Raw genomic sequence first — 21,175 nt, forward strand, 5'->3', positions numbered from 1 at the left:
TTGATTGTTTTTTTTTGTTTTGTTTTTTTGTGATCTTATCCTTATGACACACCCAAGCAAGTGAATCATAAGTGGGAAAATGTATCAGGTGGAGACCTCATACACCTCAAAATGATATAAACACTTATGATGAATGTACTGTATTAATGAAAAGTGAAAAAAAAAACATTGTGGGAAAGTTTTTTTTTTTTTTTTGAGCACTCATACCAGTGAAAAAAACATGCCTCATCTCAACTTCCTTGATTAAATCTTGATTAAATCTTTTTATAAAGAAATATCTTTTTTAATATACTTTTTATAAAAAAAATATTTTTAAATATATATATATATATATATATATATATATATATATATATATATATATATATATATATATATATATATATATATATATATAATATTAGTATAATTATTATTATTATTATTATTATTATTTTTTTTTTTTAGGAAAGCATCAGTGAGGGTAGGTGTTTAAACTATATTGTTAACCTCAGGAGGTTTCCACTGTATATTTAGTTTAATATTTTAATTTATATGAGGAAAATATTATATAATATTACAATTTTACAGTATTTTCGATCAAAATAATAAATAAACAAAAATAAACAGCAGTTATAAAATGTAAAGCAATAACATATGATTTGATCTGATTATTTAATTCTAGTCTGTATGATCTGTGAGTTATAAGCAATTAAGCATAAAATTACTTATTATACTGCCAGCTAATGTCAGGCAGTTTTCACTGCGCTTGACTGAGTAATGGGTGAAATATGGGCCCATCCAAATCTGATTTGTTTGTGTTTTTCAGTTACTGTTGCCAGGTATGTTTAGGACAGAAAATTAATATTGCAACTGAGCAGTAGATGAAAGCAAAGAAGGTTAAAACTGCTATGCTGCCTTGACCCCTAACTAAATAATTTAAATATGAATATAAGAAGACTATTCTTTAGATTTATGTGTTTAAAAAAACAAACAAAAGACACACTTGAGTAAATAAATGGTTTTTATTTCATCCCCCCAAAATTTAAAACAAAATACAGAACAGTAAAAAAAAATAAAAAAAACAGCAACAAAATTATTGGCATAATCACCTGTGGTGCCTTTGTCCATGTGCTCATATATAGGCTGATATTCCCCCTGAAACAAACCTAGAAGAAGAACCTAGAACTCTCTTGGTCTGGACCAGCTCAAAAAAGACGTAGACATGTGCAAAAAATGACCAATAGAGGGTCAGTTGTCACCTCACTGCACAGACAAAACATTCTGTGATGAATGAGAATGAATGAGCTTTTATTGGCAGCAATTTGTTTTCATTACAGAAACTTCCACAGTGAAACAGAATGATAGTAACAGATAAAAAAAACTCAGATAAAAATAAATAAGGAATAAAAAAATATATACAAAATATACAAATTGACAATTGTACTATGTACAAATATATATCAATAGACATTTGTATGTACAGGTATATTATGTGCAAATTGAAAAGAATATAAATAGTGTGTGTTCCACAATTATTGACAGGTGTTCATGAAATGGATTGCCTGAGGGAAGAAATGGTTCCTGTGTCTGGCCGTTCTAGTGCTCAGTGCTCTGTAGCGTCAACCAGATGACAACAGTTCAAAGACGATGTGAAGGGTCGAGAGAGATGTTGCCAGCCCTTTTGCTCACTCTGGATGTTCTTGGAGAGTGGGGAGGCTTGTACCAATGATTTGCTCCACAGTCCGTACTATCCAACGTAGTCTTCTGAGGTCAGATTTGGTAGCTGAGCTGAACCAGACAGTTATTGAAGTGCAGAGGACAGATTCATTGATGGCAGAGTAGAATTGTTTCAGCAGCTCCTGTGGAAGGTTGAACTTCCTCAGCTGGCGGAGGAAGTACAACCTCTGCTGGTCCATTTCACAGTGGAGTCTATGTGAATGTACCACTTCAGATCCTGGAAGATGGTGGTGCCCAGGAACCTGAATGACTCCACTGTTGTTACAGTGATGTTCATGAATGGAGAATTGGGCGAGAGCAGGGTGGTTTCTCCTGAAGTCCACAATCCTCTTCACAGTTTTGAGCATGTTAAGCTCCAGGTTGTTAAGACTACACCAGACATCCATCTCTTTAACCTCCTGTTGGTAAGCAGACTCATCACCATCCTGAATGAGGTCAATGAGTGTAGTGTTGTCTGCAAACTTCAGGAGCTTGACATAGGGGTCTTTAGATGTGCAGTCGTTGGTATACAGGGAGAAGAGCAGTGGGGAGAGAACACAACCCTGAGGAGCTCCAGTGCTGATCGTACGAGTGCTGGAATTTTCCCAGCCTCACTAGCTGCTGCCTGTCTGTCGGGAAGCTGGTGATCCACTGACAGATGGAGGTGGGCATGGAGAGCTGAGTTAGTTTGGACAGGAGGAGGTTTTGTGATGAAGTCCACGAACAGGATCCTCACATATGTCTCTGGTATGTTGCAGAACATAATGCAGTCCCATGTTAACTTCATCGTTCACAGACCTGTTTGCTCTGTAGGCAAACTGAAGAGGATCCAGTAAGGGGCCAGTTATGTCCTTCAGGTGGGCCAGCACCAGTTTTTCAAAAGACTTCATGACCACAGACGTTTAGTCCTGTAATTTTGGGTTTCTTTGGGACGAGGATGATGGTGGAGCGTTTGAAGCATGAAGGGACTTTGCACAGCTCCAGTGATATGTTGTGAAGATGGGGCCAGCTGGTCAGCACAGGATTTCAGACAGGCTGGTGTAACACCGTCTGGGCCTGGAGCTTTTTTCCTTTTCTGCTTTTGGAAGACCTGCCACACCTTGTCTTTACTGATTTGAGGTGCAGATGTGGGGGAGAGGGTGGTTGCAAGAGTTGTGAATGGTTGTGTGAAGAGGTGGGTGTAAGGTGTTTTTTCAAACCTGCAGTAGAACTCATGCCAGTTGTTGATTCTCCACGGGGGATGATGTCTTGTGGTTGGTGATCTACTTCAGACCTTTCCACACTGATGCTGAGTCACTGGAAGTGAACTAAGTCCTAAGTTTTTCTGAATAATTCCTCTTTGCCACTATGATCTCCTTTTCCAGTGTGTATTTAGCCTGTTGATACAAGACTTTGTCCCCATTCCTGAAGCATCTTCTTTGGCCTTTCGGAGCTGTCTGAGTTTTTTCGGTGAACCACAATTTGTCGTTGTTGTAGGTTGTTGTAGGAGTCCTGGTAGGAATGCACATATCCTCACAGAAACTGATACATGATGTTACAGTCTCTGTGAGTTCATCCAGATCAGTGGCACCAGCTTCAAAAACACTCCAATCAGTGAGGTCAAAACAAGATTGTAAATCCTGCCCTGCTTCATTAGTCCATCTTTTACAGTCCATAATATAGGTTTAGCTGATTTCAGTTTCTGCCTGTAGGTCAGTATAAGATTAATCAAACAGTGATCAGAGACCCCTAAAGCTGCCAGTGGGACAGAGTGATATGCATTCTTTATTGTGGTTGTAACAGTGATCCTATATATTACTGTCTCTGGTGGGACATGTGATGTGTGATGTGCTTTGGGAGTTCACGGGAAAGATTGGCTTTATTAAAGTCTCCGATAATGATTAAAACAGAGTCCGGGTGTTGTTGTTCTGTGTCTGTTCTGATCTGATCAGAATAAATAAGTAAAGCTGAGCTCATGTGTGCTTGTGGTGGAATGTAAACACTCAAGAGGATGAGCGAGTGAAGCTCCCGCGGCGAGTAGAAAAGCTTACAGTTAATGAAAAACACTTCTAGATCTGAACAGCACATTTTATTTAACACTGTTACATCTGAATAACCACCTCTCATTGATGTAAATGTATGTCCCACTGCAGCGCGATTTCTCTGTTAATTCTGCATCATGATCTGCTCTAAATAGCTGAAAGCCGGGCAGATGGAGCATGCTGTCGTTCAGCCAGGTTCACGTGAAACACAGAGCAGCAGATTGTGAGAAATCTTTATTTGTCTGGTAGAGCTGAAAGAGTTTGTCTGTTTTATTAGGTATAGAGAAGAGATTTGGCAGATGGATGCTAGGCAGTGCTGAACTTCACGAGGGCTCCGGCTTTACCCTGTTTGCACACTCTCAAGCCTTTGACCAGTGCCGCTGCTCCCCAGACTACTGTACAATGCCCAGCAAAACATCCGAATAATCAAAAACCGGTGGAATGTTGGGTCAATTTGGTGAAACTGATTGCAGGGATTTAACTAAAGGGCGACAAACTAACAAAACATAAAAACAACCGCGGATGATGCCATGGAGGCTGCCATGATCGGCGCCATCTTGGATCATTCCAGGATCCTTGGGAGAAGGGATGTTGAGGTTGTAAAATCTAGCAGAGGTGTTGCTGCCAGGCAGATGTCCTGAATTGACACTCCTTTAGCCCAAGCCCACAATGAAACCATTCTCCTAGTAAAGTGAGTGTGAGCTCCAAAATGATCGTTCTGCTGTTTAGAAGCATATGCCAATGTCATTGATTTCACAATCCAACGCTGTTTCAAAACTGGCAGCCCTTTATTGTGGTCTCCGAAACAAAAAATAGACTGCTCATGACTAGACCTGTCTAGATAAGTATACAAAGCTCTAATGGGACATAAAATATGTGGTCCTGAAGAGCAAATGATTGCAGAGTTATAACCTGTGCTCTGAATGATGTAGAAAGCACTTTAGGCACGTAGCCACATCTAGGTTGCAGTCTAGCCATGCAGCAATCCTTACTAAACTAGCAGTGTCCATAAACAGTGCATGCTAATCACCCACTTACTCCCCACATCCTAAAGCAAGTAAAAGCACTGTTATGAATGACAGTACTTTCAGTTCCATTGCATGCAGCGGTTTGAAGGGTGGCTTGGAACTTGAAATGCTAAGCACCAAAGACAGATCCCAAAAAGGTAACAGGTTAGGGGGAGGGGGTCAGAGCTGCCTAGCTCCTCTCAGAGTGCCTTCAACAAAAAATGTGCTGAGCAACAATCAGTGAGCTAATGGAAATCTGAAATAGCAGCCACATTCACCTTAAAGGTAGATAGAGTGCATGCATTATATAAACAGTCTTGCAGAAATTATAAAATAACAGGCAAAACATAGCTGGTCAGTTTCTGATTCCTCACCTTACACCATGAATTGAAAACCTTCTATTGCGGGGCCTACAGGCACCTGGTTAAAGGCACTCTTGCTTCCGCAATTGTATTTGCCCACAGCACTGACTTGCCAAATGTGCCGGTTCCATAACTCCAGCTTAAAGCTGCAGTAGGTAACTTTTGTAAAAATATATTTTTTTTACATATTTGTTAAACCTGTCATTATGTCCTGACAGTAGAATATGAGACAGATAATCTGTGAAAAAATCAAGCTCCTCTGGCTCCTCCCAGTGGTCCTATTGCCATTTGCAGAAATTCATCCGCTCCCGGTAAGAAACAACCAATCAGAGCTGCGGTCCGTAACTTTGTTTGTGTTCAAAATGTAGAAAAATATATATAATAAGCGAGTACACCATGAATCCATTTTCTAAACCGTGTTTTTAGCTTGTCCTGAATCACTAGGGTACACCTATAATAAGTGTTTATATTCAGACTATTTTAGATTGCTTCGGGGGTACCACGGCCGAGTAACCCAGTACCTTTGTGATTTTTCATAGACATAAACAGAGAGAAGTAGTTCCGGCTACAATGTTCTTCCGCAAGACGCAAGCAGTTCTGTTTATTAACCGCTAGAGCGTCAAAAGTTACCTACCGCAGCTTTAAGGTGCCATGTAGTGCCCATTGCTTGAGACAACAGGTCGTGTTGTAAGGGAATATGTCATGGGGGGAGTTGTCAGCATGTCCATGCTGCAGTTTAGATGGCCGGAAAAATTTACTAACTGTATGGATGGACGGTTCCTGTTAGTGGTTGATGTAAGACACCATTGTCATGTTGTCCATTTGAATAAGAACATGCCGATTCTTTACCAAGTGAAGGCAGTGCTGCAAAGCTACAGTAGAGACACTGCCTTCAGCTCTAGGCAGTTTATGTGCCACACTGACTGCGCACTCATCCAAGCGGCTGAGGATATAGTTTGTCATTGCAAAGTGCTCCCCAGCCTGTTAACAACACATCTGCTGTCACAACTGTCCCTACTGACCACTCTGTCCATCAAAATCCCTTGTTCGTACATTGCTCTGTTGAACCAGGGAGCCATTGTACAAATACAGTCACAAGTCACTTAGACACGACATCTGCCACGTGCTGTGTGGCACAAAGTCTTTCAGCTCTTAAACATAAGCTCAAAACTGGCTCAGTAAAGACTGTACATGCTCCTGAGAAAGACAAGCTTGCATTGCTCGCAAGACTAGGGTCATATCCAAGAACCCAATGCTATGTGTGGGATGAAGCATTCTCTTCTGCAATGGTCTAGAAGCTGGAGTTTGTGGCTTTCTAGCTCATCCTGAAATTTAGCCATATAATCCAGATTGTTCAGAATGTGCATTCACTTTTGTATTTTGGAAAAATTCTCGGACCCAAAGCCAGCCGAAAGGTAGGACTTTACACTGATAAGATGATAAGACAGAGCTATCTGGAAATGAAAATAAGCTTCTTTTAAATCCACTAACACAAACCAGTCCCCGGGCTGAATATCTGGATCTGTTTCATGGTGATCATTTTGAATGTACACTTTGTCAGAGTGCAATTTATAGGTCTCAAATCCAAAATGAGGCTGAGACTGAAACTTTTCTGGGACTATGAAACCATAGCTGCACAGACTGCTTTCCCTGTACTTCTGTGGCACTCTCTCCATCACCTGTTTTGCCAGGAGAGAGTGGATCTCTGCTCGCAAATTTGGGCGTGTCCTGATCTTGCAAGTGGGGTGGTCCTCATGCAAACTGAAGTTGAGCGCTCGTGATCATACTCGCCACCCTATGTTGACATCTGCACAAGCTGGACCACCAGAATTGAGAATGAGATAATGCACAGGGCTTACACCCTGCATACTGTGCAAATGAGAGAAAGAGCCAGGAGGAAAAAAAGCCCTGATGTTAAGACATGTTTGGTTTTGTTTTTTTATAGTGAACTTTTACCTGCAGTCTTTTACCTGCATCATGCAAGGGAACAGATGGGCGCAACACAGCAAGGTGAACTCTCTTGCATGGTGGCTCTTTATCCATTTCACCAGGCAACAGTTTCCTCTTTAAGCCATACAGTAAAAATCAGGAACAAGGTTGGGATATAATATATATCGAGAGACAGACTCAAAGAATCATACACCCGACGCAATGCGACGCAAGTCTAGAAAAAGTGCTGGTCTAAAAAAGAGGTGTGTTCAGGCGCATAGCTGGCGCAATACTAAGGAGCTGAAAATAGACTTGCGCCATTGACCAGCTCAAACCTGGTCTAAAGTCTGGTGCAATGTTTTTTCTTTGTTATTTAAAGAGCGTACACGTTGCTTATTAAACACAAGGATGCACAGCAGCACACAAACATGCCTAATATAAAAAATTACAATGCATACGATATGTATATATATGCCTACATGTCATAATGGCTAGTCATCACATGTAACAGAATTAGGCGATTTGCTCGCACACGAACAGCTCCGTTTCATCTCGGAGACACTTAACATTTTTTGTTTAGATAATTAAAATAGGGCCCGAAAGTGAGCACTAAGTTCATAGAAAGTTCTGCAGCCATGCAACAGAAAACTGATAGAAACACTGATGTAAACAGTAGTTGCCATAGAAACAATACAGCATCTTGTCTAAACCACACAAACCACATTGTCATATCAAACCACATAGAACCCATTATAATATTATATTATAACGAATATTATTCCGTCTACATGCTGCATGAAGACCCTCTGACAGGGGTGTTTGAAAGTTGCCAACAATATTCTTTTGCAAGTAGTTACAATGTTTCATGTCATCTATTTGTGACTCTGGCCAGTGGTTTTAAATCCACATTTTGTATGTCTCTCTTATCTGACACATTCAGTTAAATTCATGGAGTCTCTCCTAATTAACTGATGATCTGTATTAAGTATGTTAAATAAGGGAGACATGCAACATGTGCAGAGCAATGGGGCCTGAAAACCACTGCTCTAATAAAATATCCTCTTTTCCAAAATATTGCTTCCTGCGCCCCCTAATGTTCTCTGTGAAATTTTGTTCTCCTACAGTGTCATGTGTGCAGGATTACGCTCAACATCGCCCTCTGTCGTGGAGAACAAGAAGCGGTTACATTATGTTTTTGCATCGACTTGGAAGCAATAAGTGAGGTTATTTTATTGTGAATTTGGAAGGACTGTTCCTAAGATAATTGTGATAAATAATGGACACATGATTTAAGTGTATACATTAATATTATTTAATAGGCCTAATATAAAAAATGAAGACTCATAATCTTGAGTTGTTATACTCATTCCACTAATGTAAGGGTTTTACAGGTTCATATGTTCTTCAGTAAGCCTTGCTTTTGAACCACTGGCCTCTGGTGACAACATCATTGGAATAGTCTTGTCCTGTGGTTTTGGCATCGATATTTGGCATCGATATTGTCATATGTATTGACTCTACTCACACCTTTGTTCCCCCTAAAACAGACATGAGACACTCAATCAGATTGATGACATTCTATTAACCCATTTTTTTGGGGGGACAATTTACAGACTGATTAATATCCGTTTATTGAATCATCATTCTTGCACTTCTCTGTTCTCTGATGAATCCAATGTGTGTAGTTTCTGAAACAATTTGTGGAAGTGTACTACCTTTTAAGCATTGCTCTTGTGTCCACTTGGGGAACTTTACTTTAATTTCTTTAAAGAACCCAATGAGTATCTCTGTAGCTTGTGTGACATGCATCTCACTGTCCCATGTACCAGCTTGAGTGTGATTTTGGCTTTCGTCAACCAAAAAAAAAAAAAAAAAGAACCTACTTAACTACTTAAATTTGGTGAACGTGATTTCACCAAGTACAACATGGTCCAGGACCAACATCCTTGTTGATCCTGGAACAACATTCCAATCAACCAATCATAATAAGCGATAGGTTTGTCAAGAAATGTCAGTTTTAGACTTACCATTAGGGTTACATGCTTCTACACGCTTGTTATTCACCTATTATTTCTCTCTGATTTTAAGAATAAATCATGGGTATGGTTAGGTTTAGGGTTAGGGATTGGGTTAGCTATATATTTTTGGACAGTTATGTTATTCCAGGATCCAGGGTCTTATTTTATGTGCACACTCTTATAAGCCTAATCCTAAATCTACCTGTGAATTAAATTTTAAATAGAGTAGATCTATTGTTGTAACGAACCTGCATGAGGCCAAAGCCATTGCCTGTGGGATCCGGCCCATTCTTCAGAGCACGAACCAGTGGATTCTCTGTGTGTCTCAGATGTTCTTCCTCTTAGGTGAGGAAAAACGAAAGGTTACAAAATTTAGATTTAATTAAGTTTATCAGGTTTATCAGTATACACCACAAAAATGTTAAACATCACTATCTGATGCATCTGCTAGATTATAGGGAAAGTCCTTACTTTACAGGTGAAGGCAAAAGAAAGAAGTGAAGAAAAATAAAACGAAACTTTGTGGGAAATCTTAGCAGTGTTAATGCGAGCAGACATTCTCTGAAAAGCACTTTCATTGAAAAGGCCTAAAACAAAAAGTAAACTTAAAAAGACACAAAAATATAAAATAATAAACAATATATGTTTGTGAGTTACAAGCAATTAGGCATAAAATGACATTATACTGCTGGCTAGTAATAGTGACATGTCATTGTGCTTGGCAAAGTATTAGTAAATTCCTTTTAAGACAAGTCATGTCACTCGGCGGCCATCTTTGAAACGCCTCTCGGGCATGCAAGTTCAACTCCTATTTCTTTGAAAGGGGAAACATCAAATTCTCAAAAGCCGTTCACTAAGCTTGCGATTACATATTTGGAATCACAAAAAAGAAATCTGGCACGAACTGTGTCATAAATATTGTAACTTTTGCTCAAATAGCATTATAAAAACCTTAATATTCAGGCTAGCTCAGCCAGTGCTCATGCACAGTCTTAAGAGCACGTCTCAGAATGCTGACTGTTTCTATAACAACTGGAACTTCTAATGGTAGCTGCAGTGACACAAAGACTTTATCGATTAGCGATTGGCTCTTTCATTCAGAAGGCGGGGCTTCCTGCGACTGAGCGGCCATATTAAGCGTTGCATTTTTCCCCATTCAAAACTATATATCCTAAGTGACATGTCTTGGGTCTTTGGTATTAGGTATATGAGAGCCAACTAAATTTGATTTGTTTTCGTGATTTAAACAATTGTAATATGAGTATGGAAAGACTATTCATTAACTTTATGTGTTACATGAAAGGTACATACATGGTGTGTGAATAAATGAGTTTTATTTAATCCGTTCCAAAAAAATAAAAATAGAATACAGAAAAGTAAACAATGGTTAGATTAGAATGTTAAAAGAGTAGAAGTATGATTGTACTTCTTCAGTAACCCTTGCTTTTGAACCACTGGGCTCTGGCGACAACATCATTGGAGTAATCATCTCCTGTGGTGCCGATGTCCATGCGCTCATATGTTTAGACGTTCTTCACTCCTGCGTTTAGGCTGATATTCCCCCTGAAACAGACATTATACTTCAACTGAGATATGAAATCAAACCAAGCACTGACATAATAGTACTTACGTCTATGCTCTGAAAAGTTATGCTTATGTTTTTATTGTGTGCTCTCTGGGAGCATCCTAACTTTACCTTTAAAGCATTGCACGGTGTTCAACTGGGGAAACTTTGCTTTAACTTCTTTAATAAAGCCAATGAGGATCTCAGTCCCTCGTGTGAGATGTTCCTCACTGTGTCCCATGTACCTACTAGCTTGTGGTAGTGTTTGTCAACCTGAAAGACACATTAGCCTGCAGCTAATTAAAGGAAGTGCTGCAGGAGAATGTGTGCTCTGAAACGGTAAGTTGTGAAAATATGTTTACATAATAAATTAAATAAGATCTGCATCTTCTTTTAATGTGACAAAAAGTCTGCAGATGTGCACTGTATATAGAGACATAGCTTGCAGTGAACATGTTTTGACATGTTGCATTCATGCAGTTAATCCATTTGAAACTGGCTCAATTTCCTGATCCTTCTCAACTATCCTATAATTTTCTGTCTCATTAACTGTCCCTTACAAAAAAGGCCACATAATGCTAAATATAATGTTACCTTGTGCAAAACAAATACAATATATAACATAAATAATTTCACAGTGACACAAATGTTTTGGATGGATTATCTGATTAGTGTGTCTATTAAAAAGGCCACATGTAGACTAAACAGCCTAAATATAACTTTATATGTGTCTTATGTATTTCATATTAAGATATTTGTGGCATTATCTTTTCATATAGAGTAAATCAGTTATTCCGACCAACCTGCATGAGGCCAAAGCCATTGCCATGGTCGCCCCACCCATCCTTCAGAACGGCTCCGGCTCTGGACTCTCTGGATATGATGGCAGCAATCACATCCGGGTCCATCTGCTTTGCTCTGCCAACTTTGATGATCATACTCTTGTATTTTTCCACCATTCTCAGACATTTTTTTGGAAGCCTCGACACCTTTGAATGGAAATCATTTATATAAATTGCAATGCATGTAGCTTAATCGACTGAACACACCAGTTAAGCATCATACCTTTTATGTTACCCTTTAAACTGTCTTGTCTTGCTGTTGCCTCTGATGCACCGGTGGTGTCTATATTCATGATGTCTCAAATATGCATGCTAGAAAATACATGTTAAGTATCGTCCTTTAAAAAGTCAGTATATAGTTTATATATATATATATATATATATATAAAAATTGTCTTTCCCAGTGTCATATTGAGGTATTATATAGCACAGGATAATAGAATCTTATCCATGATGAAAACTGCAGGGTACAAAGCAGTTGGGATTGCAGTGGAATTAGTTTCTCTTTCTCAATTCTAAGGAGGGACAAAATTGCCATGTTCAGTGTTGTTATGAGAAGAAATTCAGGAACTCCTGTGTTTAAGTTATATTACCACATCACACCTAAGCCAGACTGCAGAAAAAGACAGAAGTTTACTGGTACAAAACAGTTTCAAAAATGTAATATTAAATACACATGAAAAATATTTTTTTACATAAAACATAGCCTACAACCTTTTATGATAGATGTTAAACTATAAAGTCAATAATCTCTCTCTCTCTCTCTCTCTCTCTCTCTCTCTCACACACACACACACACACACACATTAAAATCTAATGATTTTAACATAGTCATTGGCCAGAAGTGCTCTGTACTGAGGAAATGTGCCAGTCTTTTATAACATCCAGCAAATTGTGCTTATGACTTATTGTATTGCTGTTGATGGCAGTGGTTGGCTAATACCAAAATTGTATTGGAGTACAGTACTATAATAAAACCATAATATATAACAATAACCGTTATAACACTGTTATAACACAAAAATGCAATACTGGATGTCTTTTATAAAAAAATCACTACAGTAGCCCATAGCTGTCCGTTATAGCAGCTGCAATAAAACTATGAAACACTACAACTGCAAGTTCATTAACAGTAAAACTGCAGTAAAATTAACTCTAGGTTTGCAGTAGTGACCCTTACGAAAATGAACCGGGGTTTTATTATAGTAAAAGTGCAGCAAGTTGACTATATATATTTGGTGGATTGATTGGCATTTTACTACAAAGTTTTAGAAAAGAAATACCATCTTTTTAAAATGGTTTTATCAGTAGTAAAACCATGGTTAATTTTTCTTAGGTGAATCATCCTGAAAGTGAAAGTGACGTGACATTCAGCCAAGTATGGTGACCCATACTCAGAATTTGTGCTCTGCATTTAACCCATCTGAAGTGCACACACACAGAGCAGTGAACACACACACACACACTGTGAACACACACCCGGAGCAGTGGGCAGCCATTTATGCTGCGGTGCACGGGGAGCAGTTGGGGGTTCGATGCCTTGCTCAAGGGCACCTAAGTCGTGGTATTGAGGGTGGAGAGAGAACTGTCCATGCACTCCCCCCACCCACAATTCCTGCCGGCCCAAGTCTCGAACTCACAACCTTTCAATTGGGAGACCGACTCTCTAACCATTAGGCCACGACTTCCCCATGATGCAGGCAACACTGAAATTAAAGGGTTAACCATAAATTACTGACGCTGAAGTGTATATGACTTTCTTCTCTCAGACAAATCCAGACAGAGTTATTTTAAAAACTGTTTCTGTTTTACAACAGTGAGCGCAAGCTAGATTAAAGTGATTATTAATTTTGAATATGGACATTTTTTCTTACAAAAACGCATTGATTTGCTACAGGAGGCCTATGTACTTTTTATTAAACTTCTCATGGACCGATGGAGTGCATCACCTGCTAAATTGCATTAAACAGCTTGAAAGATCAATTTTTTTGAACTCCAACTGAATTCATCTAAAAGAAGAAAGTCATACACACCATAGGATGACTTCAGGGTGAGTAATTTATGGCTTAATTTACATTTTTGGATGAACTAACCTTTTAAATGCCTGTGGCGATTGCACTTTTACTACATTTAAAACTGCTTGTAAATGTCATTAGAACTACAGTTAAGTAATTGAGTTACAGCACTGCAGTAACGAGTCACATTTATTCAATAACCGCTGCCGCTGATTTGTAAGTGTTTATGATGAAAAGTCATTAATTCGGTAATAGGTTCACTGAAAAGAATCGACTCATAAAAACCAAACCTGCTCATAAGAATCATTTGTTATTCGCTATAGAGCCAACTCAAAAAGCTGGTTTTACCAGCACTATGTACAGTAGACAAGAGAAAACATGTACTGTGTCTTTAAGATCAATCCCAGGCATCACAGCAAGTATATGAAAACCTGTTAGCAAAATACTGTAAGTAGCTTGACATGTTATAAAATAAAGATGCTGATGCGATTGTATAAACTATATTGCACTATTTCCCCATGAAAATATGAACATAATGTTTGTAAATACTCAGATGTGTTTTTTTTTTCTTTTGATTTTACACATTTTGAAAGCAGGTGCTTTTGCAGTAGATAGCAAACAGTTCAACATTTTGTACTTAATTGCTGATGATTTGAGACCGACTTTAGGCTGCTACCCTGATCCAGTGGTTAAGTTGCCAAACATCAATCAACTTGCATCAGTGAGCACAGTGTTTCATAATTCCTGTGCACAGGTATGTTGTATTACTGCTCATCAAAAATATAAATATATATATTATTGATACTCTGCAAAGCTTTGTTGGTAGAGTGCATTTAAGTTACAGGCGCACACTGCTGTTATGTTCTTTTAAAGCAAGCTGTTTGTGAACCTAGTAGATTGTCTTTCCTAACAAGTCTGAATGTAAACTGTATGATTTCAACTCCTACTGGAGAGTTCATGCTGGGAACTACACTACACTTCCTCAGTACTTCAATTCTATTGAATACACCACTTTATCAGCTGGCAAAGTCTTCCATCCTGGTAACTAGTCCATCTGATGTGTACAGGTGCTGGTCATATTAGAATATCATCAAAAAGTTGATTTATTTCCCTAATTCCATTCAAAAAGTTAAACTTGTGTATTATTTTCATTCATTACACACAGAATGATATATTTAAAATGTTTATTTCTTTTAATTTTCATGATTATAACTGACAACTAAGGAAAATCCCAAATTCAATATCTCAGAAAATTAGAATATTACTTAAGACCAATACAAAGGAAGGATTTTTAATAATATTGGCCAACTAAACAGTATGAAAATTAAAAGTATGAGCATGCACAGCACTCAATAGTTAGTTGGGGCTCCTTTTGCCTGAATTACTGCAGTAATGCGGCGTGGCATGGAGTCGATCACTCTGTGGCACTGCTCAGGTGTTATGAGAGCCCAGGTTGCTCTGATAGTGGCCTTTAGCTCTTCTGCAGTCTTTGGTCTGGCATATCGCATCTTCCTCTTCACAATACCCCATAGATTTTCTATGGTGTTAAGGTCAGGCGAGTTTGCTGGCCAATTAAGAACAGGGTGACCATGGTCCTTAAACCAGGTACTGGTAGCTTTGGCACTGTGTGCAGGTGCCAAGTCCTGTTGGAAAATAAAAATCTGCATCTCCATAAAGTTGATCAGCAGCAGGAAGCATGAAGTGTTCTAAAACTTCCTGGTATACGGCTGTGTTGACCTTGGACTCAGAAAACACAGTGGACCAACACCAGCAGATGACATTGCATCACTGACTGAGGAAACTTTACACTGGACCTCAAGCAACGTGGATTGTGTGCCTCTCTTCTCTTCCTCCAGACTCTGGGACCCTGATTTCCAAAGGAAATGCAAAATTTTCAACATAACTTTGGACCACTCAGCAGTAGTCCAGTCCTTTTTGAAGAGAGACGCTTCTGACGCTGTGTCTTGTTCAAGAGTGGCTTGACACCAGGAATGCAACAGCTGAAACCCATGTCTTGCATACGTCTGTGCGTAGTGGTTCTTGAAGCACTGACTCCAGCTGCAGTCCACTCTTTGTGAATCTTCCCCACATTTTATCCCTATTGCTTGTACACTTTTTTTCTACCACATCTTTCCCTTCCATTCGCCTCTCTATTACTGTGCTTGGACACAGAGCTCTGTGAACAGCCAGCCTCTTTTGCAATGACCCTTTGTGTCTTGCCCTCCTTGTGCAAGGTGTCAATGGTCTTCTTTTGGACAACTGTCAAGTCAGCAGTCTTCCCCATGATTGTGTAGCCTACAGAACTAGACTGAGAGACAATTTAAAGGCTTTGCAGGTGTTTTGTGTTAATTAGCTGATGAGAGTGTGGCACCAGGCGTCTTCAATATTGAACCGTTACACTATATTCCAATTTTTCTGAGATACTGAATTTGGGATTTTCCTTAGTTGTCAGTTATAAACATCAAAATTAAAAGAAATTAAAATTTGATATATATCAGTATGTGTGTAATGAATGAATATAATATACAAGTTTCACTTTTTGAATGGAATTAGTGAAATAAATCAACTTTTTGATTATCTAATTATATGACCAGCACCTGTATGCATGATCATTTCACAATGCAAAAAATCCTAAATACTATGCCTTGATTTTCCCCCCTCTTTATTTTGATTTGAAATATGACCTGGACATTTATTTGTGATTACCATATAATCCTTTCATGTGTTAACTGTCTTGCTTGATGTTTAAACTAACAATGTTTCTCTTTCATGTGCTTGTCCTCAAGGCATTGCCTCCAACCACTCGGTTGATTTCCCGTACAGCTGGTCTGTACCGCCATTTCATCCACCCCTTTTTAAATATGAAAAGAGGAAGGTCAGTTTGTGAGATTGGAATTTAGACTTAAAGCGATAGTTCATCCAAAAATGAAAATTGGATGTTTATCTGCTTTACCCCAAGGGCATCAAAGATGTAGGTGACTTTTTTCTTTAATGGAACACAAACAAAGATTTTTAACTGAAACCATTGCAGTCTGTCAGTCATATAATAGAAGTGAATGGGAATCATGGGAATTTGAGAGTCACACACAAAACATACACAAACAAAACCAATCTAAACTCTGCGGCTTGTGATGATACATTAATGTGTAGACACAAAACGATCGGTCTGTGCAAGAAACTGAACAGTATTTATATCGTTTTTTACCTCTGATTCACCGCAGTGTCCGAACTGTCCTGAGCTCATTCTCAACAGATGTCACATGACGTCTCTTCTTCTTCTTGCTTTATGTCAGATCGCAGACTTATAAGTGCATTACCGCCACCTATCTCTCAACTGGACCATTGACACTCCTAATTGAGATTGTAGATAGAGTGTCAATGGTCCATCTGAGAGATAGGTCTAAACCAGACCCCTGCTGAAAAGCAAAACTGTAAACCTTTATGTACCATCCGATCTCTCACACTTTTTACAATTCAAACACCTGCTGGTTATTCTGTCTCATAATGATCTGAGAGCTTCTTGTGTTTCCAAAATCTGCTGTAAAATAAAGTAGTAAAAAACAAATTAAGTAAATAAAAAAATCATCATAATTATAAAAATACCATAAGATATTGCACTAAGTTTAAGTTTGGATCATTTCAATGTGAAATATTTAATATAGAAAAATTACTCACCTAACATTTAATATGTTTAAAAGGTTAAAAAAAGGTTAAAATGAGTAAATGATATGCATAAAGCACGAGTAGATTTCTAAAAGATTGTAATGTTTATTTCCAGCATCTCATGTCCATCTGTTAGGTCTGCAGAGATAAAGATGGCACACTGCACAGTAATTTACTGTGTGCAGTGGATGTGTCAGAGGTGCCTTTGGGAACCCTTCCTGGCATGGAGAACACAGCACACGCCAACCGACTTCTATGAAGGACTTTCCCAATGCTTTCTTCCTGGCTGTTGGCTTTTATAGGACACATATTCCCTTTAGAATTCCACGGGTATGTGCTTTTCAACGAAGCGGGGCACACTGCATGACAGCGGTTAAATCACTGTTTTTATAGGAGTACCTAAAGCTCTATCCTATTGAGAGTGTGATGCTGGATCCAGATGTTCCTAAGAAACTTCCTTATGCGGCCTATAACCCCTGGACTGATATCCGCAAGAGGGAAGACGTTCAGGCGTTAACTCTGAGCTTTCCTTATGGCCCCATTCCTAAAGACTTTCAGGCACCATGCAAAAAATGCAATGTTCACACTTAGAGATTTTGTATGTAAGTATACTATTTACATTTGAAGTTATTTCTTTGTCAGTTGTATGAAGTTATAATATGGTTTTAGTAGTTAAGTTTGTTCCAGCCTGAAAAGACCTTTAAGTCCCATTTCTTGTGGAATCAAATATGAACTTTTCCCGCTCATCTTTCAGCTGTAGATCCGACAGCACTACTTTGCCTCTGTATCATATGTGGATGCTCAAGATGGAAAAATTCTGCAAGCCCTTGCTGATTTTGGCCTCGCCAATGACACTGTAGTGGTGTTCAGCTCTGATCACGGTTTGTCCAAGAGATTTCTGGCAATTCAGCTTAATGTTAAATATTACATCCATTAGGTGGCAGTATTGAAGCATTTGGTTTTTATTGTAGCTCCGCTTTTTAGTGTTCTGTGGGCTTCCATATTATTCTGAATTAACATAAGTTCTTCTAAAAAAAGATCACCACTTGTGTGTGTGTGTGTGTGTGTGTGTGTGTGTGTGTGTGTGTGTGTGTGTTTGTTATCGTGCAAATATGCAGTGCATTAAGGGCATTATCTATAACATATTAATATGCTCACTTTTAATGGATGATGAATTTGTATTGAATTGGCTCCATTACACAGAATGCTAAATTAGATGGAAATGACAGAAAGATAAAATTTTTGAATTTATTAAATTGCAGCGCAAAGACATTTAACACTAGTATGAATATGAACAAAAACTGATAACCTCTCAAAAATAAACGAATACTGTATAATGTATTTATTATTATTTCATAATATGTACTGTATAATATGCTCATTTTAATTCATGTAACATGTCCATTGAATTGGTCCCAAATCTGTCTGTCTGTCTATATATAGTATGAAATCTTAAATAATAGATTGATTATACATTATTCATTTTTTGAATTACGTTATTATATTACTTTACTCATTATTTGCATGTTTGCAAATAAATTCATAAAAGATATCTTCTACAATTTCATTATAATAATTATAGTATAAACTAAATAATGCAAAAAATAATGCAATATGGTGAATGGGCCAAATACAGCAACTTTGATGTGGCCACCTGAGTGCCATTGATCGTGTACAAGCTAGGTGTGACCTCACCTTTCCCTCGGCCCGGGGAGAAGACGTTCCCCTTCATCGATGTGTTTCAGGGCACACAGGAGCAGTTCTGCAAAGGTAATGTTACTTAAAGCAGCCTGTTTTGCTTCAGTGTGTTTTTGTGCAATGCGAAGGTTTGACTGAGAGTGTACTGTGAGCACACGCATCTGCTGATGGTTTGCTTTCTTTCAGCTCTCAAGTGCACATTTGTGGCAATCTTTAGAAAACCCCCAGCATAAGCAGCCGGAGTAATGACTGTAATGATAATGCCACAGCATAGAGAAGCTAATAAGTCCTGAGAGTTATTGCTCTCTGTATTGTTGCTCTAATGAACTGTGCTATATTCAGTTACCGTATCAGTAAAGTTAATGTAAATTTCAGAACTGGGGCCTTTCACTAAAGGGAAAAAAGAGTTTTAGCACTAATAATGTTTAAAGTTTCAAAGCAGACTCGCTGTAATACTTTGCTATTTAATGTGGCTTCTGTGAAAGTATATATATATCATCGGATCACCGTGATCTGAGCTTCATTTTTATAATTGTGTTTTAATTGCACAATTTACAGTGATTCCCCAATCAGCAGAGTAACTCTTACCACACATCCAGGAATCATGGCAAAGAAAGTGCTGTTCTTTATAACCTTATTAAAGAATCACGAAAAAAATATTAAACAGCACAACCGTTTTCAACCGAGACCATAAGAAATGTTTCTTGAGCAGCAAATCAGCATGATTTCACTGGAGACTGGAGGAATGATGCTGAAAATTCACCACTACATCACAGGAATGAATTAGAAAATGGCTGTTTGAAATTGTACTTATATTAAAAATGGGTTTTTATTGCATTTTTGATCAAAGAAATGAGAAACAACTCTTATTTAATGTTAACTTTAATTTGTACAAATATAAATGGTTATAAGCATTAAATTATACATGAATTAAACATAAAAAAATGAAGTCATTGATTTGATATGCATAGTTTATATGTTTGTATTGTAGTTTCAGATTGAACTGCATCAGGTGCAATGCTTCATGGGAAAGGTAGTTCATTCATTCAGTCTTGTATACTCTCTTGATCTTTTTTTTCAGTTTAGTTTCTGGTTATAACTTCTTTATTGAAAATATATGAGAAAAATACTTGAAAAAAAGAGTTGTCTGCTGTGTGGACGGTCAATGTTATATTCTACAGAGCAGCAAGTAAAATAAAAATAATAATACAAATTGTCTATATATATATATATATATATATATATATATATATATATATATATATATATATATATATATATATATAATTTTTAAACCAAGTGCAATGGAATTAAACAACATAAAAGTGTAAAATGACCATTCACGCTTGCAGCTTTAGATGCGTTATTGGTTCTTGAATGCATCTGTATCTCATTTTTCCATCAGCGTTTTGTCCTCATATCTTTCAGGTCATGGAGTTGAGAGTGTGGTGGAGCTGGTGGATGTCTTCCCCACGCTGTCGCACCTGGCTGGGCTGCGTCCTCTGCACCGCTGCCCTGCCTCATCTTTTAAGATCGAGCTTTGCACCGAGGGCTCAAGCTTGGCATATCTCATCCACAATCCCAAGATAGAGCCCAACAGAGCAGCCTACTCATACAGCCAGTGCCCTCGGCCCTCCCACTCCATCCAGGAGAATTTGGACCTTGGACCTTGACATCAGCATCATGGGCAACTCCATTCGCTCCACTGACCACCGCTACACCCTAAAAAAGACAATTAATTTTTGGCATTCTATTATAGTCATGATAAACACCTCACAATTCTCAAAATCAAAATACGAATAATCTTATATTCTCATTACTGTAATGCAAAAATATAATTTATTATAACACCCTTAATGTATTCTGATTTAGATACAAAATATATTTTCCATTAGAATACACAGATAAGAAAAGAAATCAGAATTATTAGGCAGTTTAACAAATTTATTTAGATTAAAAAAAAAACATAATTTGTTTTCTTCTACATAACAGTATGTTACAAACTAATGGTAGTGCTAAACGTAAAATAAGGAACAAGAGGAGGATCGGGAACAAATAAGGAGTTTACTGGAAGACGAAGGAGAATACAGACAATAGACTCGATTACATTTAGCATTTACACCTTTAGGAAACATCTACATTCAAACATGCAAACATCTAGACAATCACGGACGAGGGAGAACTCAACAGAACGGGTATTTAAACAATCAGAAGGTGATGAGGGAACCGGAAACAGGTGGGAAGAAATCAATCACTTAACAAAAACAAGAACAGGAAGACCAAAAAAGGAAACAGAAAGTTCATGAATGTGACACAGTAATACATTCCATGAAAAAATAATAATTAAAAAAAAAAATC

At 38.0% G+C, this 21,175-nt stretch overlaps 2 pseudogenes; one reads left to right on the plus strand and one right to left on the minus strand.

The window, feature by feature from the left end:
- Window positions 1–8,395: 8,395 nt before the first annotated feature.
- LOC113069593 (lysozyme g-like) lies at window positions 8,396–16,728 on the minus strand (annotated as a pseudogene).
- LOC113069545 (iduronate 2-sulfatase-like) lies at window positions 13,983–20,620 on the plus strand (annotated as a pseudogene).
- Window positions 20,621–21,175: the final 555 nt, after the last annotated feature.

Source organism: Carassius auratus, unplaced genomic scaffold, assembly GCF_003368295.1.
Source record: "Carassius auratus strain Wakin unplaced genomic scaffold, ASM336829v1 scaf_tig00001753, whole genome shotgun sequence".
Classification (NCBI taxonomy): domain Eukaryota; kingdom Metazoa; phylum Chordata; class Actinopteri; order Cypriniformes; family Cyprinidae; genus Carassius; species Carassius auratus.